Source organism: Ovis aries, chromosome 1 (genome assembly GCF_016772045.2).
Source record: "Ovis aries strain OAR_USU_Benz2616 breed Rambouillet chromosome 1, ARS-UI_Ramb_v3.0, whole genome shotgun sequence".
Classification (NCBI taxonomy): Eukaryota; Metazoa; Chordata; class Mammalia; order Artiodactyla; family Bovidae; genus Ovis; species Ovis aries.
In genome coordinates, this window is record NC_056054.1 from 194,496,097 (window position 1) to 194,518,963 (window position 22,867).

General features: G+C 44.8%; 1 long non-coding RNA gene across 1 annotated transcript; it reads right to left on the bottom strand.

Annotated features, from left to right (window-relative positions):
• Nucleotides 1–11,357: 11,357 nt before the first annotated feature.
• LOC132658390 (uncharacterized) lies at nt 11,358–21,068 on the bottom strand. Its single transcript, XR_009597992.1, has 2 exons — nt 18,025–21,068; nt 11,358–14,569 (listed from the first exon to the last, which is right to left on the bottom strand). It is a non-coding gene; the product is annotated as an uncharacterized LOC132658390 (long non-coding RNA).
• Between the last annotated feature and the right edge of the window lie 1,799 nt (nt 21,069–22,867).

The window sequence follows — 22,867 nt, forward strand, 5'->3', positions numbered from 1 at the left end:
AGAGTCTACTTCAAAACATGTGACCTGCATTTGCCTAACCCACTAGCCTGGCAGACACCTGGCTCCCCAAGGCTGCAGGAAGAGAATCTACTCTGTTGTGCTTACGAAGGAAGGGGACCCTCTCCCCTACCACAGTCTGATGACCCTGAGCTGGCCAGGCCCCTGCCCACCCACTCCCAGCCTAGATTCGGTTGGGAAAGTGGAAGGAGACTGAAGAATGTTTCTAAAACTACAGAGGCTGCTAAGCGTCACCCTGTCCTCTGTACCAGCACTGCATTTTCACGTTTCATTCTCACCATTGTTCCCAGGTTGTATTACTATTCTCATCCTCCAGAGGAGACAGAGGCTGAGGGGTTGAGTAACTATTCAAGGTCCTACTGCCAGGAGGCAGCAGAGGCAGATTCCAGCCCCATCATCCTACATTTGATCCTATGGCCTTTTCACCACAACACGGGCAATCACGGCAGAATCCACCATCAACTCAGTGTCACCACCAAGGCTCCTCGCTCACCCAAAGCTTCCGTCCTTCCACAGCCCATCCTCTTCCTCTGACGTCAATAGTGACCAAATCTCTGCATTCTTTGCACAGGTGAATTGTTATTTGAAGGAAATGTGGGTGCAATTCAATTGTCATCATTGCAGTCTAAACATCCCCAATGCTAAGAAATCTCAATCTCCTGTTGGTGGAGGAAAGAAAATACAAACCACTGTTCTCCTAGGGAGGAGCAGACTTCAATGAGTAGTTCTCCAAGGCTTGATTGTCTTCAGTAAGCAACGTTTGATAGTGGTCTTGCCATCCTTTTCCTCATTTCATGAGCCTGGAGGTTTTTCAGTTGTAATTACAATTCTTTTGAGGGGGAGAGTGTGTTCTGTTGGGAATTTTAAAGATTGAAGTATTATAGTTGATTTACAAGGTGGTGTTAATTTCTGCAGCACAGCAAAGTGAAATAGTACAATTTCTTTATATCAACATTTTCTCTGGGGTGTAACATCTTCAAATCGAAGGTCATCTTCCAGATCCTGCCATCTAATCTTCCTCAGTTAACAAAGGAGGAAATGAACATCCAGTAAAGGAAAATGGCTTATCCAAAGGCACAGCCAGAACACTCGAGTCTGATGCCCACGCCTCTTCCACGAACCCACAGGGCTGGCCAGTGGAACACGTGCCGTCATGACATCATGGCCCCATGGCGGTCCTGTGTCCTGTGTAGGTGAAGAAGCAGAGAACTGTAGTGAATGGCGAAGCAGAGTGATTATGCTCCCACTGGTTACTCTGCCCCAGTGATGCGCCTGCATTCTTTCCCCTTACATCGTCTGTCTTAGAGTTGTAATCCTTTGTAGGTTTATAGAGCAGATGATGACCTGTTATATTTGAGAGAGAAGGAAAGTAAACAGGAGTGCTGCTCAGCCTTTGTTCCCGACCTCAAGGGCCAATCACAAAGTGTGTCTGTGGGTATGTTCAGCCGGCCAGGGATCTCAGCTCCACACCCACAGATGTCACCGCCTATTTCTCTGTCTTCCTGCCCCCAGGCTCCTCAGTCACCACACGGGCAGGAGTGAGCCTTGCAGCTCTTCCCTCAGACTCAGTCCTGGTCTCACTGTTCCCATGCTAGGAACTGACATCACCCTCCACACAGTAGCCCCAGCCTGAAACCTGGACCTGCGTCATCCCTGCCAACGACCACCACTTCCTGTCAGTTCTAACCCACGTACTTCCTCCTCCAAGTCCTCCTGTCACTCCCTTGGGACATACCTTTGTATTTTGCTGGAATTATTGCAATAACCTTCTAATTAACCTTTCAACCTGCACACTGGCACTAGCATTTCCCTCATGCCCACACTCCCACCCTCACCAAATCTGTCCTCCACGTCATTCCAAGAACACCCCTAAAATGCAGATCTGTTCCTGCCACCACTTTGCCTCTTTAAAATCCTGTGGTGACCTCCCATTGCCCTCACAATACATTTGAACTCTTGTGACCGTGGCTGCTCTGTGACAACTGTCTTTCATGTTGGGACAGAAGGCTCCTTGAGGCAGGAACGGGGACTGGCACGTGGAAGGTATCTGATAAGCAGTCAGATAAAGAGCCAAGGGATGCGTGAGTGGAGAGGATCCATCAACAGGCAGGAGGCCGTGGGTTCCATAAAGAGGCAAATCCAGTGCCCTGGACATTCCATGGAGGAGATGCCGGGCCAGAGAGATGCAGAATTTTTTCTGGACTGGAGAGGACGTTTAGGGTTTAGACCGGCAGAAATAGAAGCAAGTGGAAGGGGGCGACTGGGGAAGAAGGAAGGAGAGGGAATTCCTAGTAAATAAAAAAAGGAGGCAGTACAGGTAGAGTGAAGAGAGGCCCAGCAAGGTGAGGTGTGAGAATGGAAGCAGAGTGAATAAGGGCAGGTAAGGGCCAACCAGGTGGGGGGGTCTCAGAGGCAGACTGAGGGATAGAGCTTCTGTTTATCACGCGTTAGGGCTTGTGCCGGGGAAAGGCAGGCAAAGGAAGAGCTGAAAAAAGAGTGGTGACAGGCTCAACTCCCACAGGTTGAGAGAGCTTCTGTTTCATTTGGCTCTTGTTGACTTGACTTTTGAAGGAATCAAGTATCCCTTTTCTCCCCCTTTATTTTTAAGGCACTTAATTGAAGTGAACACTTGGGCCTTCTAAAAAAATGATGAAGGAGGAACCGGTTTTTATTTTAATGAGAGGCTTAAATGGGGTCATTTTGGATTTAGAGTCAACATCCAGCTCTGTTTTTATCGTGCTAATACCCCAAGGAAGGTGGTCTGCGCTCACAGTGATGTGTGGATGCCGCCGCCCGGGACAGCAAACACTGTCTGCGCTCTGTCCTGGGCAGGAGTCCCTTCAAATGGGGACAGGACCTCTTTGAACAGTTGGGACCTTTTTAAGTGGACAGAGGCAGTGGAGGGCTTCAAACAAACTTTTGACATAGTTTGTTCTGCTATTAAAGGCAATTAAACCTTAACTCTCTTAATCCTGAAAGAGACAGGCGGAGATGGTGTGGTTAGAGGGAAAGAGGTCTGGTCTGGGTCAGAGACTCAATCTCTACCTTTTGTCTGTGCCAGCACTTTTCTGCATAATCGCAGGCAAGTTCCTCTCCCAGTCCAAGCCTCTGTTCCCCTACGTATGTGAAGAAAGACTGGGCAAGATATGCTCTTTTTAGAGCACTTCAAGCTCCAAAATGCCCTGAAAATCTGGAGCGTCTCTTCTGACCTCAGCTTCACTGGGCTTCTCTAAGAGCATCAGGGAACAGAAATCCCAGATGGAGGGAAGGAAGGACCTATTTTAAGGAGACAGATGACTAAGAAGAAAACCACTAGTGAGGAGAGGAAAAAAACCCAAAGAGCACTGGCCTTTGCACAGGCCTGACATTTTTATGGGGCTCTGCTGGCCTTGGACCACGAGCTGCCCACACACACACAGGGGCAGCCCACAGCAGCCACTGAATGCCGCATTGTGGCACTGGGGCCTACAGGCCAAGAGCCCCTATTTGCAGTCTCCATGAAAGCAGACTAGAGGAAGACCCAGCTTGTCAGCTTGCACTGGGCTGGACCTGACTGACTCCAGCAGGGAGACCTCCCAAGGAGACTGGAGAAGAGGAAATCAGGTTGGAAATTCACTGGCAACCCACACTTGACCCCATGAAATGTGCTGGTCTGGGCTAGAAGGAATGGCACAGTTTGGCTTGCCCAGGTTGTCTTGTTCAATTGGACCACACAAAGCCACAAGCACGGAGTTAAATCTACCAAGGGCTGAGTCTGGGGTCGTGGGATGTCCACCATGGGGCAGGCCCAGGGCCTATGATGTTAAACGTATATGGGCTCTGTTCACATGAACTGGCAGCCTAGGAGGAAGGGCAGGTATCCCAACAGTCTTTCATCATCCGCCTTGATAAATGTCACACTCAAGATGGGTTTGGGGAGCACTGAAAATCAGGAGACTGATTCATAGTTGGAGGAAGGGAAGCAAAGAATCACAGAAAAGGGGGAACATCCTTGAGTTTTGAAAGCTATTTGAGAGTTACCAGGTGGAAGAGAAGGGATGGATGGTAGTATTTCTGACTGAAGAGCCAGCACGTATGCAGACACAGAGATGTGCTAATATGGCCAGTTTGCAGAACTGCAAATAGCTCTCAGAGCCTTGTGAACAGTGGACAAGGGTGGAAGGGTAGCAGGAGGGCCTGGAAGTTTCACAGGGTGAATTGCATCCCCTCGAAAAGTATGTTGAACTCTTAACTCCTGGTACTTATGAACATGGGAAATAGGGTCTTTGCAGATGTAATTGGGTTAAGATGAGGTTACTGGGGGGAGGGACCCTAATTCCAGGACTGGTGTCCTTATAAAAAGAGAGAAACTTTGACATGGAGACAATATCATGCAAAGATAAGGTCAATGGGTGTGACGTATCTATGAATCAAGAAACATGGAGGACTGCCAGCAGCCAGGAGAATTCCATGGACTGTATAGTCCATGGGGTCGCAAAGAGTCAGACATGACTGAGTGACTTTCACTTCACTTCACTTCACTAGAAACTGGGAGAGGAGCGTGGAATAGACTCTTCCTCTGAATCTCCAAGAAGAAATCAACTCTGTCATCAGCTCGCTATCCGCCCTCTGGCCTCCAGAAGCAGCTTCCAGAAAAGGGAGACGATAAATTAAGCAGCTCAGTTTGTGGTCATTTGTTATGGCAGCCCTAGGAAACTGATGCAGCGGGCATAGGCGCCAATCTGAGTTTCCACTTGTCGGTAACCTATGCTGTTGCCAACTTCAGAGGTGCTTCTTGTGGGTCCATTCAAAGGGCTTGAAAATTCCCATGCCCAGATATTCAAGCTTTACTCTTTTGTGTTCCTTCTTATACCTGCTACCTGCAAGCAATCTTTAATTAGACTATGTATCCTGATTTTCTTGTCTTTGTTTTTTCTTTTTTTATTCAGAAAGACAGACTCTTCAGAATTATAGCGTCATATTGTGTGAGTTTGGGTGAATCAGCCAATTTGTTAATGCCAAATGTTCTTGCCAGTTTTCCTGATTCACCCTGCTTTCCTTGAAATTTCCAGAATTCGGTTGCTTGTGAACTTTGAAAAATGACCTTCAGGTCCTTGCAGACTCACATGGATTCCCATGTGATTATCTGGTTTGCAGACCTGTATTTCCAATGCCATTTCAGTAGAGCAAATCTTCCCATGACATCTCTAGGGTAGGGCCCACCTCCCAGGCTTCTTTCTGAGCCTGCACAATTAAGGTCCCATCTAGAATGTCTGCTCTGGTGTGGCTGATGGGGAAACTAATTTGAAGAAGATGCCCTTAAGAAGCTAGCAGTCTGGTGGAAGCTAGGCTTGGGAGAGAGTCATAAAGACCAAGTTGTTTTAGTCCATCAGGTTTAGTCACCCAGTATATCAATGCATGGGGTACTTTAGAGTTCAGAAGAGATGCACTCGGCCCATAACAATGGCTGCATTTATTGAGCACCTACTAAGTGCCAGACACCATGGTAAGGGGTATTATATGTGTGACCTCTAATACTCAAAGAGCAAGATGCATGTTACCATCCTCATTTTACAGATGAAGAAATTGAACTTCAAGAGGTTAAGTAACTCATTCAAAGTCCCTCATTCAGGAAGTGACAGAACCACAGCTTGAATTAAGGTCTGCCTGACACCTAAGATCCCACATGGTTTCTCCATAATAGCAGGCTGCCTGATGCCCAGGGTTTGTTCATCAAAGTAGGCACTGAAAAATACTCACTGACTTTTCCATATTCTTTCTGCACGATCAAAAACATTTAGTGGGAAGATCAAAATGACACTCACCAAGGTTGCCAACAACCCAGTCACGGTTGACCTCCTTATGTTGCTTGAACTTCCTGAGGGTTAATCTTGCTGCCTTCTAGAAATTTCTTCCATTTCCTCTTCCTTCCATGCTCAGCTGGTGTTCTTTCTTCCTCTTTGGGTATTCTTTTCAATTTCCTTTTTCTAACTCCTTCTTTAAGGGTCTTCCCTCTATTCATTTTTTATTTATCAAGCTATGTACATTTCCAGGAAAATCCCATCTACTCCAATGATTTCAATTACTTTCTTGGCCATATTTTCCTCATTTGTTTCTTATCGATTCCCAGATCTTTCCATCTAATGCTGATCCCTTTTCTGAGCTTCAGACCTAGACACCTGGTGCTCTTGCAATCATTTCTGCATGAAACTCCCACAAACACTTCAAAGTCATAATGTGCATAACTAGTCTATCTATCTCCCTGCTCCGCCTGCCCTGCCAGACTCCATCTCCTCTGTTTTCCATCCCAGGGAATGGCATTCCCTATCTCCACCTCCTCCCATTGGCCAAAGTATTCTTCTTCTTTATCCTCCTTAATTTGGTTGATTCCTAAATTTTCTTCATTTTACCTTCTAAATGTTTCTCACAACCTTAAGTCTGTCCCCTATCTTGTCTACCTGAATGATTGCTTCTTAGAAACATTTTTATTTTGAAATAATTTAAATTTATAGAAGAGTTGAGTCTGTATATACTCCTCAAGGTAGTAGAGTCCAAGGTAGCAGACTCCCTATATACTCCTCACCCAGCTTCCTTGCATTATCATAGTACAGTTATCAAGATGAAGAAATTAACATTGCATGCTGAATTATTTTTCTAGCCCTACCACCTCATGGCAAATAGATGGGGAAACAATGGAAATAGTGATGAACTTTATTTTCTTGGGCTCCAAGATCACTACAGATGGTGACTGCAGCATGAAATTAAAAGATGCTTGCTCCTTGGAAGAAAAGCTAAGACAAACCTAGAGAGCATATTAAAAAGCAGAGACACGACTTTGCTGACAAAGGTCCACCTACTCAAAGCTATGGTTTTTCCAGAAATCAAGTATGGATGTGAGAGTTGAACTATAAAGAAAGCTGAGCACCAAAGAATTGATGCTTTTGAACTGTGATGTTGGAGAAGACCCTTGAGAGTCCCTTGGACTGTAAAGAGATCCAACCAGTCCATCCTAAAGGAAATCAGTCCTGAATATTCATTGGAAGGACTGATGCTGAAGCTGAAGCTCCAATACTTTGGCCACCTGATGCGAAGAACTGATTCACTGGAAAAGATCCTGATGCTGGGAAAGATTGAAGGCAGGAGGAGAAAGGGACAGCAGAAGATAAGATGGTTGGATGGCATCACCAACTCGATGGTCATAAGCCTGAGCAAGCTCCAGGAGTTGGTAATGGACAGAGAAAACTGATGTGCTGCAGTTCATGGGGTCACAAAGAGTCAAACATGACTGAGCAACTGAACTGAACTGAATGATTTTGATGGTTTCTGTGACAGGTACTCCTAGTTGTCAAGTGCCTCCCCAGAATCTTTCTTCCCCTTTTATTAGCTGGAATAGAAATGTGTCCACCTCCAGAGGATGGTCTCTCCCTCCCACTTTGACTGACTTCTCATCCATCAGCATCCGCTAACTCCCCCAGATCTGATGAGGTGGTCCTCCAAGATGCTCCCTTAGCAGCATACTCATTCTCCATATCAGTGGATTGTAAAATCATTTGTCTGTCAAATCATTATTGGTCTGTCAGTAATTATCTGTGATATGACTGAATGCGATCAGGGTGGCAGGAGCTATAGGCTTGCAGTTGGTGATCACAACGGTGTCATCTATGAATTGAGGAGATGGAACAACTTATTGGGGGCTCAAAGTCCTTTAAAACACAGAGGCCAGTCCCAGCACAGATGGACCCTAATGCCATTTCCATCCTCATTCTGACCATCCTAGTGATGAAGGGCAGGGCTAAGCCTGGTGTCACAAGCTCCCTGAACGTCATGTCTGGGAGAGTACCTTGAATCCAGTGGTTCTCAGACTTAGTTGGCTGACTCAGAGCCTCCAGGGATGAGGCCTGGCAATCTGCCTGTTTAATAAGCTTGCAAGGTGATATAATACACTGCAGAACCTGGCTCTAGTCCAAGAACTGGAGTTCAAACCCCCTTTAGTAGGCCAACCTGCTATTTCACAATGCTGGATGATTTTATCGTGAAGGTCTCTTCCAGCTCTGATTTTCTGATCCATTATTCTTTTTCTCTAATTTGAAAATAAGCTGGTGAACCTAAATGTTTTTAATATGAATCATGGATCTACATATTACACTCCTAGAATGCCTTTCAAAAGTCACACATGATAGGAAATAACATCCGTTTCTTAATCTTAACATTTTTAATTCCAAACCTCATGTTTTTTAAAATGCATTATCAGAGATTTTGGTTTTATGAATCCTACAGTAGCATTACATTAGGATTTGATGTGTAAATTATATGTCACTTGGGTCTTGATTTAGCTTAGCAATCATAGTCAGTTTCCACCCTGGCTTTTGAGCATCCTGAATTTCTACCTAGACCATTTATTGATTTTTATGACTGGAATATATTTACAGGTTTTCAGTCCAAACTAAGTTAGTCCTAATGTTCACGCTTCTCCAGAATTACAGATCTCTGTCTAAGTAAGCCAAATTGCAGTAGACTTTCCGCTCTTTAAAATACCTAAATTCTGTAATGGTTTGGCTGGTTCCTGGATGGAAACAGAAATACCATATGTCAGAACCGCATCTACCCCCTGCTCTCAATCCTATTCTAGACAAAGAGAACAAAGTGAAGTTTCGGAGCAACATGGGCAGCCTCTACCATGGGGTCTCCACAGCCACCGGGGAGGCACGTGGCTGGAGGGATACTTGGGCTACACAGGCGGATGGATCATGTCAATATTTAAGTGCCTCAGGTGCAAATAACACAGCTTCCAAGTCTGCATCTTTCCAAGGGAAGGCGCCGTCGCTGAGTGCAACCTGGGGTCAAGCAGGTGGCTAATCTCAGGAGGAGGTGCGTGAAGAAGCTGTTACAGACAAGCGGCTTGCGGTTCAGAGGGGAAGATGTTCTGGGAGTTCTAATGAACTCAGGAGTACTCAGAACAGTGATAAAATTTAAAAGTTTCCAGTTTGATTTGAATCCTTCAAAGGGAAAGAACACTGGATGTTCAATAGTCAGGGGCAGAAATGCTTTCATGGTGTGTGCTGCTCATTTCTCATCCTGTCTTCTTCACTAGTAAGGATTCATTTCCGACAAACATTTAAGAAACAATTAAGCCTTCATGGCTAATCAGAAGTGTATGGAAGTGCTTTGGTCATCATTTTCCCAGGCTGCTGCCATGACATCTGTTCTACACTACAGCACCACAGGGGAAGAGCCATGACTTTCTAAACTCATTTTCATGTCCCCTGCTTCCTGTCCTGTGATTGCACGTGAAATGGACCATCCACTGAAGAGGTGAAGTTCTTCTGACATCTCTGGACAACAAAGAAGCACGGAGACCCTTTCTGACATTTTGGCTCCAGGGATCAGGCTTGAAACTTGCAGCCACTGTATCCATGAGCTTTGTGACACATCCCTTCCCACCTTCCTTTATCTTCCTTCCTTCCTTCTTTCTGGTCTTTCTTCAATTCTTTCTTCTAACATATACTGAGCACATATTATGTAAAATGCCATGCACTAAACTCTGGTATAGTTGATTCAGAAGAGAGGTGTAGTAAGGTGACTGCTGACTGGTACATACAGAGTACTTTCAAAGCTCTTGAGTCATCCATGCTTTAGTCCAACAATTATTTATTAGCAGTTACCATGCTGTCTCAGAGACACAGAATTAACGTAGAATGAGCTCCTGTTAAAAAGTAGATGGGCACCATCCAATCTTAACACCCAGACATAAAGGGTTGTGACATTAGATAGATAATCTTGAATGACATGGAATGCTGATAGTCCATCTACTCATCCTTTCATCTACTATCCCTTTATCCAAAAAGTAATTATCAGATGTCCACTACAACTGGCTCTATTCTCAGCTTCAGGGGACAACACTGAAAAAAAATAGCATATAAACCATAAACCAAAAAATTAATAAACAGAATTAATTCTTATAGTGAAAAGGTGATGTGATAAACAGTGCTCCAGATAGAGAGGTTATGGAAGGTCTTTCTGAGGCCATGACATCTGAGCTGAGACTAAAAAGGTATGGAGTCAGCATGGGATTACCTGGGCGAAGACATAATCCCAGACAAATGGAATAGCAAGTGCAAAAGTCTTGAGAGAGAAATAAGTTCAATGGGTTCAGAGAACAGGAAAATGCCAGAGTGACTGGAGGGTAATTAGTGGGCGTGAGTAGAGGGGCTTGTGAAGAACTAAAAGAGGAGATCTGAGAAAAAGGCATAGACTGGATCCCGTAGTCTCTTACAGATCCAAAGATGTTTGCATCTTATTCTAAGCACGCTAAGAATCTTTGAGGACTTTATATTGGGATGGACATATTCTGATTCACGCTTTAAAAGATTGTTCTTAATCTTTCAGTGATTCCTATAATAAGCATACAAAAAAGCAAACAGTAAAGATACAGATCCAAAAACAAGTTAACTTAATTGATGTTACAGAACATCCCACACCAAATAAGTATAAAATATATATCCTTTCCAGGTACAAATAGAATAGTATCCAGGATCAAACATTTGCTGTGCCATAAAATAAATCTCAACACATTCAAATAGTTGAAATCTTGTAGAATGTCTTCACTAAAACAATGAAACTAAATTAAAAATCAATTGCAATAAAATATCTAGAAAATCCCTCCAATGTTTAGAAATTAAATGGCATACTTTTAAACACATGGGCTTCCCAGGTGATGCAATGGTAAAGAATATGCCTGCCAATGCAGAAGGTGCAGGCTCAATCTCTGGGTCAAGAAGATCCCCTGGAGTAGAAAATGGCAACCCACGCAAGTACTCTTGCCTGGGGAATTCAGTGGACAGAGGAGTCTGGCAGGCTACAGTCCACAGGGTCACAAAGAGCAGGACGCAACTGAGGAATTGAGCATGCACACACGCAAACACATGGGTCAAAAAAGAAATTCTGAAGAATTCTGAACTGGTTGATAATGAAGACACAGTATATCAAAATGTGTGGCATGCAACAAAAGTAATGTTTAAGGTGAAATATAGTTTAAATACCTCTATTAAAAAGGAAGAAAGCTTTAAAATCAATGATCTAGGTTTCTATCTTAAACAGCTAAAAAAAGATGACTGCATTAAATCTGATATTAAAGAAAAGGGATAATAAGCAGAAGAGGATAAATCAATGAAACAAAGGACTTTCCTGGCAGTCCAGTGGTTAAGACTTTGCTCTCCCAAAGCAAAGTTCCATCCGTGATCGGGGAACCAAGATCCTACATGCCACATGACACAGCCTAAAATAAAATAAAATAAAATAAATTTTCCTGACATCAAAATATAGCACATACCCCAAGTGGAGAAAATCGACAAAGCCAGAGATAGTTCTTTGAAAAGATTTATTAAATTTGCCAATTTTTATTAAGATTAACCAAGGGGAAAAATAGTAAACACCAATGACCAATTTCAAGAATGAAAGAGGGGCGATCCTAAAGATCCCGCAGACATCAAAAGCTAATAAAGGAATATGATGAACTCTGTGTTAATAAGGTCAGCAATTTAGATTAAGTGGACAAATCCTTTGAAAACCTAACTTACCAAAGCTGATTCAAGATGAAAGAGAAAATCTAAATAGCTCACATTCTACTAAAAATATTCAATTCATAATCTTAATCAAAAACATTTCCAAAAAGGTAACTCCAGGCCTAGATGGTTTCACCAGTGAGTTTCATCAAACATTTATGGAATTAATAGTACAATTTTTAAACAAACTCTCTTAGAAAAATAGATGGGAAGGCTCCATTTTTCCATTCCGTGGGACTAACCTAATCTTGATAGAAAAGCCTGACAAAGACGTGTAAGAAACGGATGAGTAGAGTAAGGATAGTATGTGATATATAACATATGGTATAATATATGATCACTTTATAACAAATATGATAAATATGATATAATATATGATAATATATTGAGGCTAATAAAAGTGACACAACTTTCCCAAGTCTTAGGATCTGGAAGAGGCAGAGCAGCCCAGGTTTCCAGTCCCAGACTGTCTTTACCGTGCTGCTGCCTAGAAAGCAGCCCCTTTACAATCTGCAAATCATACCAGTGGGCAGCAATTTAAAGTTACCTCCAGCAGCAGTTGAGACCTGAGGACGTCCCTTCACTACTTCCTGCTCCTCCAGGAATGTAGATGGGTGACTTTGCATCCCTTACTGCCCACTTTGGAGTCCCTGATGTGAATCTTCCTACTTACAATGAACAGCTGTGTGAGGCCAAAGATCTATGTGTGGTTATAGAGGGAAAAAAAAGAAAACTCTTCCATAGTGCATCTGGTTTTGTCATCTGGGCCAATAATCCTGTCTAGTTCATTATGTATTGCTTTGGGTAACAGATATAGCACAGAAGGAATGCTTAAAAGTTTTAACAGCAAAGCAAGTCACTGCCAGAAGATAACAACAAAACAGCAGCAGTCATAGCAAAACTCTCTTCAGTTCTTCCTCACATGGAGCGTCCAGTACTTTTTAAATCGAAGCTTGAATGCTATTAATTAGCATTCACATGAGTAATGCAGCTGGTATTTGACTCATTATCAGAACTTGAAATAATCACCTTAGTTCCCCTGTGACCCTGTGGTATTGACGTCCTGGGTAGAAGCGGGCTGTTGGCTGCAACGTGGGAACTGATTTCACAGACTAGGCTGTACTGGGTGGTGCATCGCCATGGCCTAGACATGCTGGGAAACATGCTCAGGGCTGGCCTTCATCCATCTCGCCACCTTGACGTCTAATCTCGCCAAGTTTTCTAGTTGAGTCTACCTCCTAAATATCTCTCAGCTCTGTGTCTCCCCTCACTGCCCTCTGTCCTTGCTCAGGGGTCTCCTCATCAGCTCCAAGGCCGTGGCTTCCTAGCGTGCTCCTTGCCTTGAATCTGCTTGCCTCCCATCTGTTTTTCACAGGCTCACTAGAAGCTGTATTTCTGTGTTGTCTTTGTGTTAAACCAAAATTTCATTAGTAGCTCTTTCATAAGTCTAGCCTCAGTTGATATAATTAATTTCCCATTTTAAACTCGCTAAACGGAACTCCCAAAGGTCCCGCCTCACCTCCTCCTTCTCAGCATTCCCCATCTCAGCTAAATACCATTTATTTCATCTAGCTGCGCAGACCAAAAACAGGGGGTCATAGCTGACTCTACCTTCTCTCTCTACCCTATGTCCAATCCTATCAGCAAATCTTGTTGTCTCTAGCTTCCAAAGAGATCCGAAATCCACACTGCTCATCGCCTGTACTCCCACCTTGAACCGAATCTCCCTGATCTCTCACCAGGAGTATTGCAGGAGCCTCCTTGGTGGTCATTTGGCCTCCTCCCTTGTCCCACCATTATTATTTTCAAAAAGCAGCCAGAGGGCAGAAGCCAGATCATGGGATTCTAGGGTACAAAATCTATAACTGCCACCTTCCTCAGCATAAAGACAAATTTCATTACAGTGGCCTAAAAAGTCCTAGTCATCTGGCACTTCACAAGTTTCCAAAACCCATCTCTACTCTTTTCTCCTGCACTCCCCCTATCCGAGCCACCCTGGCTCCATGCATGCTTTAGGCAAGATCCTACCTCAGAACCTTGGTGCCGGCCACTCCCTCTACCTGGAAGTCTCTTCCCCCAGCTGTCTGCATGGCCCACTTTCTTCCATGACTGCCCTACAGTAGTACCCTCTCTTCTCTCACCCTTCCTATCTTTCTTTTCTACTTCCTTTATTTTTTTTAACAGAATACACATAACTTTCTGATGTACTAATATACTTTTTTATCAATTTATTTTTATCTATATAGTCTACATTCCCAAGTGCAATACAATCTCTATTAGGTCTGCTTTGCTTATTTTATTCACTGTTGTATTTCCAGTGCCTCTTTGCGACCCCATGGATTGTAGCCCACCAGGCTCCTCTGTCCATGGGATTCTCCAGGCAAGAATACCAGAGTGGGTGGCCATGCCCTCCTCCAGGGGATATTCCCAACCCAGGGATCGAACCCAGGCCTCCCATATTGCAGGCAGATTTCTTACTGTTTGAACCACCAGGGAAGGCCTCCAGTGCCTAGTACATAATAGATGCTCAATAAATATTTATCAAATGATTGAATAAATAAATATGCTTCTCTACCCTCATCTTCTAGATATTCCTCCCACTGAACCCTAGCTTTTTGAAATATGTATACATGTTATGTATTTATGTATTTGTGGCTGTGCTGGGTCTTTGTTGCTGCTCGGGCTTTCCTCCAGTCGCTGCAAGCAGGGGCTGCTCTCCAGTTGCAGTGCGCAGGTTTCTCATCGCTGCGTCTTCTCTTGTCATGGAACATGGGATCTAGGGCACGTGGGCTCAGTAGCTGCAGCGCTGGGGCTCTGGAGCACAGCCTCCATACTTGAGGCACGCCAGCTTAGTTCTTCCGTGACACGTGGGATCTTCCTGGATCAGGGATCGAATCCACGTCTTCTGGATTGGCAGGCAGATTCTTTTCCACTGAGCCACCACGGAAGCCCCAGCATGAGCTTTTAAATAACAATGATGATGACGAAAAATGTTTCTTGAAAAGACTTTGCTACAGACAAAAGTGTAAAAGAAAGAGATAACTGTTGGCAACATATGTGTGTATGACATACTGATTAAAACAAGCAAACACAAAAAGAATATAGCCGAAACATGTGCAAAATACATCAGCACAGAGTGAAAAAAAGAGTTCACTGGATTCCAAGGCCTGCGGATTTATAACAACAATGGCTCCCTGGTCTCAACAGCATCCCTATGGTCATGTCATAGGCAAGAAACCAGATGTTGGGTTTATTGTTCAATACTTTGTGGTGATATGGGTGGGGCTGTGTTCGGATCCCCTCATGGTCTTACCTAGTAAAGCTTCTGACTACTTGGCAAGAATAGAAAGCATTCCTGTGAACTGCGCAGCACCTACTTGGACTCCTCATTAGGTGAGCGATTACTCCAGGACAAATGGATCGCTCAGGCCCAGGGTGTTTCCGGGGAAAGGAAACAGCTAAGTCTCTTCAGTGCTGTTTGACCTCCCTGTGCCTGGCGTTGCCAGATGCTCCAGCACACAGGTGCACGGGATGGTCCCATTTCCCAGGGCCTTGTTGTGTTTCAAGCTGTGCTGGGACATCTCAGGAAATCAAGATGTGAATTGCTCCCTGATTAGAACTTCCTCGGTACGCATGCTCAGTCACTCAGTCATGTCCAACTCTTTGCCACCCCAAGGACTATAGCCTGCCAGGCTTCTCTGTCCATGGAATTTTACAGGTAAGAATACTGGAGTGAGTTTCCATTTCCTACTCCAGGGGATCTTCCTGACCCACGGATCGAATCCCCGTCTCTTACATTTCCTGCTTTGGCAGGTGGATTCTTACCACTGCGCCACCTGGGAAGCCCAGAATTTCCTTATGGTCCCTCATAAAAGTAGGGTTTGTATCTGCAGATGACTTACCCTGCATCTCTCTCCTCCACCCACTGTGCCCCATGGAAAGTCCCTACTAGTCAGGTATCACTTTTGATAGAGACAGACAGACAAACCTCTCACATAGTCCTGACTGTCTTCCTGTGCCTTTTGGCACCTCCTCTGCCCTCAGCATTTCCCGCTCCCTCACCCTCAGCCTCTAATCTAGTGGTTGTCAAACTTGAACATTCATCAAAATCTCCAGGAAGGCTTCTTAAAGCAGAGCTCCCTGGAACACACACACACACACACACACACACACACTCATACACACACACACACAGTGCATAGACTCTAGCTCACGAGATCTAGTATGGGGCTGGAGACTTCCATTTTTATCAAGCCCCCAGGTGATGCAGATGCTGCTGGTCCTGGGATCATGCTCTAAAACCCACTGATGTACTTCATAACAGTTTGAACCCTTTTCTCCATCTCCTCTCCATTCTTACTGCCACTGGCTTTGGATCCTCATGGGTTTTTTAACTTTTAGATCTTTAAACATAATATCTCCAAAAAGTGAAGTAGTGGCCTCAAAGTCACACAGCGAGAGAGGTGGTTGATTCAGGATCCTCAGACCCATGAAGCATAGAATAGTGATCCAAGCCCTCACCTTGGAGGAGGCCCTGTTGCCTAGAGGACAGGCCTTGCCTACTGCAAGACAGCGGAACACCAGCAGCTCCCTTCACTCCTGACACCTCTCCTCCTTCCACTCCTGTTCAGCTCCTCTAATGAGCACCTACTGTGGACCAACGTGAACTCATCCCTTCACTTGGTCAAGCACTTCAGGCACTGTCCCCATCACTGGGGACACAGTCATGAGTGACAAAAGTTATTTATCTGTCTTCATAAGTGCCCACTGGAGGCCTAATGGAGGAATTAGACATTATGAATTAACTGCACACAAAATTCAAGTCTTCAGGACTGTTAAGGGAGGGGTGCATGGTGCTCTCAGGGCATGTAAATGGGGAATTTACTGTAGACAGGGGTGTGGAAGAAGTTTCCCTTGCAGGAGTGATGTGTAGGCATGGTTATCTAAGGGACTGTTGTTGTCATTTAATCACTCAGTTGTGTCCAACTCTTTTGTGATCCTTTGGATTGTAGCCTGGCAGGTTCCTCTGTCCATGGGTTTTTCCAGGCAAGAATACTGGAGTGGGTTGCCATGTCATTCTCCAGGGGATCTTCCTGACCCAGGGATCAAACCTGCGTCTCCTGCACTTCAGGCAGATTCTTTACTGTTGATCCACCGGGGAAACCTCTTCTAAGCGATAGTAGATGTTAATCAGGTAAAGAGGTATTTGGTGGAGGGAGCAAAGGTATTTGGTGGAAGGAGCAGCTTATGTAAAGGTCTTGTGGAAGGAGGGATGCTGGTGATTACAAGGGGATAGAAGAAAAGCAATATGTCTATAGCAAGAAGGGTTAGGGGCTAGAGAGGCAGGTGCCACCAGCCCTGTCAGGATCCATAGGACACACTAGGAGGATTTAACTGATGAGAACAATAGGAATCCACCATGGGGTATAGAGCACGGACTGGTGGCATCATCAAATTCACTTTCCTGAAAGATCCAGGTGGTTGTCAGGCAGAGGAGGCAAAATGGAATACAAGTTCCTTATGACAACTGAGGATATACAGATGGAATCTGAGTATGTCTACTCCACTGGAGGAAAGCATGGCCAGGACTAGGATCTCAAATCTGTGGACACTAGAGAGATCAACAGTTCGAAGGGAGCTAAACAATAATATTTTGTTCAATTTTGAAAGTCCTGCCCAAACAGAAAAACAAATTGCATGTTCCAAACATAATCATGAAATGTCACCAAACCAGGCATCACTAGCCTTACCAAAGGAAAATATATGGCCACTTGGCCACGGTGAACTTAAATTCATCTTGCCTAATTTTCCCAGAATTCAAGTGCCCTGATGAAAAGTTTAAATGTGTCCTGCTGTTTACTGAGAACTGTGGGGAACACATTTCAACTAAATCCCTTTCTACAACAGTTCACAACTTCAAGTCCTTATGCATAATCCCTAGTTTGGAAAACCTAGATTTGCCCAGATGCTCCTTTTTTCAGGTAGAAGCTGTCTCTCACATCTCTCACTCTTTTATTTATAGACTAGCAGTCTCCTTGGCGACCCCTGGCAACCGTGCCCCTCCGTCTCATGAATGAGATGCTAGTCTGATACATCATCTGTGTTTTGCTTCAGTCTGAATTCTGGGAAGTGTTGCCATTTCCTTTCCTGAACATTTGCTTTGAAAATAAAGAGAGGATGTTCATCTTCCCCAAGAACCTCCCGGGGCGTTCCTGCCCTCAGCCTTCCCCCTGCCTTGGGAAATCCCATCGGGCAAACATGACCCGGGCTAACCACTCAGGCGACAGACACAGACGAGGAGAAGCCAGGGGAAAACCCTTCTGCAGAATCCTTTTCCTTTGAATAAGTAGGCAGTGATTTTAGGAAGGTGACTTGTGTTAACTAATACCCATGAGCCAGTCTAAGTAGATTTCTAAACCATGCTCAAGGACACTGAGGTGTGTTAAGAAGCCCAGGGTCCAGGTACCTGGGTTCTGAGTCTGGCATTGCCAGTGAGCAGCTCTGTGACCTTGGATGAGCGTCATTGCACCTCTGGCTTTTGGAGTCTCATCTGGAAAACAGGATAGTTGAATCACATTAGCAATGTTTTCATTTTTATATTTGATCTTTTTTTTTTTGGTGTTATATCCTTACTGCTCTAGGCCCCCATATTTGAAAAGTTTCTTTTGACTTCTAAACACTCTGAATTTATTAAACACCTTTTATTTTCTTTCTCTTTTTTATTCATCAAAGTGCACACTGGGGCCTGTGATCAACATGGCTAACTGATAACATTCTAGACAAATAAAACCTTATTGTAAGGACATGTAGTTGCTTATGGGATGTTTAATTTTTGAAAATAGGTTGCAAATCTCTACTGCAACATTCACAGACCTCTTAAAATCCTAAGGATCCCAAATGGAGGAACAAACAGGGTAAAACATCTTTAGAGAAGCGAGCTGTGTCCAGTGTCCTGAAGCTCAGGCCTGAGGAGATAGAACCCGAAGTTATTACACAAGGGAAAAAGTTAAGAACTGACTTAAATAGCCCATAGTTGGGAAATCCTAGACAGATCTCTGTCTTTCTTCTCTGTTGAAGATCCCATGGACTTTAGCCTACCAGGTTCCTCCCTCCATGGGATTCTCCAGGCAAGAGTACTGGAGTGGGTTGCCATTTCCTTCTCCAGGGGATCTTCCCAACCCAGGGATCGAACCTGGGTCTCCAGCATTCCAGGCAGATGCTTTAACCTCTGGGCCACCGGGGAAGCCCATGTGGTTCTCTCTTTTGAAGGAGAACCACTGTGTGTCTCTGGATGGCATCTCAAGTCCCTTCATTTAATTTTGCCAGTTGCCATATTCATGGTTAGTCTCCATCGACTATCCAGAATGATGAATACCCAGCAGCTCATTTATCTTTTTGATAGTTCCATAGCCCAGCTTCCCTAACACTTGTGATTGTGCTAGACTTCAAAGGCAGACAAATCAAATTCCTTTTCCATCCCCACTTAATTTTTTTTAATACACTGATTGAGAGCCTACTATTTTCCAGGCACACAGTAGGTACATAACACATGCTTGCTGAATGTATGAATAAGTGAAACAACTCAGCTGGGCGCAAACTCTATTAAACCTTTGAACACATCCTAGGTCGTTTAACTCTTCACAACCCTGTAAGGTAGGAAGCAATCTTTCCATTTTACAACTGAAAAAACTACATCTAAGATACTGATATAGCTGTATTTTGCTCACCATCACCCAAGGACATTTTAGTCCTTCTCATTGTGAAAGGCTTGGTCACCTCCCCACTGGAACGTTACCCACTCCGACTGGTCCTCTCCTCTCCTCCCTCCTAATACTTTCTTTATTCTGCAAAGGGCCTGCCCTACCCCTAAAAGTCAACTGTATCACCAATTAGCTGGGTGGTCCGTCATATCCCCAGTTGGGATTCCCATTGGTTAGTGGAAGCATTTAACTTGGTGACCCTAGCACCTTTGACATGGATCCTCTGGAGAACATCCTTTCCTCTCCCTCCTCCCTCTCTCAAGGCTGCCCGTGCTTTGCTGAGACCTCCCTCAGCGTAGGGGCCAGAGCACTCCTCTCCACAAACAACTTCAGGACTTTCAGCTTCTCAGACATTCCCAGAACCCAAGAGGGCTGTTTTCAGCCTCCCAACTCTGGCCCAGAGCTCAAATATCTCTCAACGCCAGAACCACAAACTCCCAGAGAGACACATAGCATCAGGGTTAATGAGCACCTACCTGCAGCTGCTGGCCCGCCTGTGGTTCTCCATCCTTGGAAACTGGACACGAATGAATCCATCCCTTCATCACTACACTTGAGTCACTCTGGTCAATTTTGGAACAAGTGAAATTACATATTCTCCCTATCAGAACTGGGATGGTCCTTTTAAGACAAATGGTTCATGTTACCTCCAGCACCTATGCCTCTTCTACACATGAGGAAACCAAGACCCCTAACCCTCTAGATAGAGAATCACAACCAAGAACGTGAAGGACGGTAAATGACACGCCTTTTTGAGGGGGATGGATGGCAGAGGTATTTTACTGAACGCAGGCCTTTCTTGCTCTAGCAAAAGAGATGCTAGTGGTAGAGAACTTGCCTGAAAACGCAGGAGACTTGGGAGACATGGGTCTGATTCCTCGGTTAGGAAAATCCCATGGAGAAGAAATGGCAACCCACTCCAGTATCCTTGCCTGGAGAATCCCATGGACAGAGAAGTCTGGAGGGCTATAGTCCATAGGGTCACAAAGAGTTGGACACAACTGAAGTGACTTAGCACACACATTCCTTTCTCTCTCATAGGATAGACTGGCAAAGACCCACTGGGAAAATGGCCTCTCATGACTTATTAATCCTGACAACAGGATTCTGTTATCAATGGCAAGGCCTGTAGATGTCCTGCCTCTATTGGGACAATAGCTCAGTTGCTCAAAAACATGATGCTGATGAGAGTACTAAGTCTCCGCCACTTTCAGACTGACTTCCCCAAGATAAGGGATAAGATGTTAGCCTTAGTCCTTGATAAGCCAAATATTGGGCTTCCGTGGTGACTCAGATGGTAAAAAAAATCTACCTGTGGTATAGGAAACCGAGGTTCAATCCTTGGGTTGGGAAGATCTCACGGAAGAAGGCATGGAAACCCATTCCAGTGTTCTTGCCTGGAGAATTCCATGGACGAAGGAGCCTGGCAGGCTACAGTCCATGGGAGGTCACAAAGAGTCAGACATTAGCCATAGTCAAGCCTAATATCTGAAGCTCCAATACTTTGGCCACCTAACGTGAAGAACTGACTCATTAGAAAAGACTCTGATACTGGGAAAGATCGAAGGCAGGAGGGGAAGGGTATGATAAGAGGATGAGATGGTTGGATGGCATTACTGACTCGATGGACATCAGTTTGAGAATGCACTGGGAGTTGATAATGGACAAGGAAGCCTCGCTGTAGTCCATGGGTCGCAAAGAGTCAGACAGTCAGGACTGAGTGAGTGAATTGAACTGAAGCCTAACATCAAGTGCCCCTCCCCCATGCGCACACACACACACACACACACACACACACACACACTATACTGATTAAACTAATTTTATGCCCATGATGCATTTTTTAATAAAGGGAAATGGTATCCTTAGGCTAGTGTTTGGGGGCAGACCCTCCCCCTTCTTGATTGATTGGCCAGGGTGGTGCTGAGTCAAGTCCAGGATTTGGGGTCAGGAGAAATGGAACCAGGATTCTGGCCTTAACCTTGACGCACTGTTCAACCTGGGGCCCATAAAGTGGCAATGTCACATGATTGCTCACAGTAGCACTGTGGGCATCAGAACAGGGAAGGCTGTGGAAGCTCTTTGCAAACTGTAAAGTACTGCTTACGTACAATTTAATAATACCAGGCTTTTACTCCAGGATCTGCTGGAAAGCTCATGTGGATGAGCCTGGTCACATATATGCACAAACTGTTGCTGGCTCACCTTTCTCAAAGGTAGCTATGCCCACACTGCCTGTCCACAAAGCAAGCCATTACAGCTACCCACACCTGCTGCCCAAGCTCCAATACCAACATCTGTTATCTTCCAAGGAGTGAAACCACTGAACAACCTAACCCGCCAAACTGACCCTATCATGGTGACCCAACGAGTTTTTCTTCTGTCTACCTTTCCCAACCTAGAAATGCCCCATCCTTCCTCTCCGACCTCCACAGAATCTACACATCAGAGGCCTACTCATGATTCCAGGCACAATTTTCAGGCCACCACTTCCAGGAAGTCTTCCCTGATTATACTCTCACCCACCCTCAACGGAAGTGGTTTCCTCTCCTCTGAACTCATGTCATTGTCCTTTTCTTATAGGGTCTATTTTCTATTAGAACAAATTGTAGGTGCATTCCGTCTCCCCTTACCAAAGCTGGAATTCCTCAAGACCACCTTTTCTGTCCACCATCCTTCACTCTTAACTCCAGCACCTTTCTTGCACAGTTCCCAGCACCAGCAAGGGCTTGGTGTTGAAGGAACAAACGAATGAATGCCCTTCTTCCAAACACAAAACTCAACAGCAGAATGGACTTCTTCTCTCCCTGCGTGTGGGTTTGATAAAGAATGTTGCATCTGGAACACAGACAGAAGATCTTAGGGAACTCGGCAAGTGGGGATCACAGGAAGTGGGTCACACAGAGATGGAGAGTCAGTTGCTAACATGAAACCACGTGACGCATGGGTTGACGATTAATCACCGAGTAACCACCAAGTCCAGGGCATATTTTTAAAAGGTAGTCAGAGTTATAAGGCATATCTAATATAAATCATAGTAATCATGAACAGATTTAAATTTTTTACTGTTTTACACTTATTCTTCCAGGATATTCAAGCAAATATCCACCTGCAAAGGGAGGAGCTGGGAGTGGCATCCTAGGGGTGGCGGCACCCAGGCCAACCGCACAAGGTGGGGGAGGGTCTGTCTCCAAACACTAGCTTTGGGAGATTGTTTCTCTTTATCAGTCTGGGAACGGAAGTTTTAGTCTAAGCTCTGAGACTAATTGGGTATGTAGATATGTCAGGAGGATGCCCTTTTGGTTCCTGTCTTTCTGTCCTCCTGTAAATCACAGTTAGACAGGTGCTCCTATGTGACCCTCAGATTAAGGGAGGTGTACAGGTTTCCCGCTTGCCCCCAATGACTTTGGCCACTTTCCACTGACTTTTAACAAAAGGCCCTCTGGGTTTACTCGAACTTTCTCCAGGTTCCCAGTAGTAAGCACACTGTTGGCCCATGCAGGATTTCCTGATAATGAGTGTGGAATGGGAGCCCCTGAGAAACAGAGA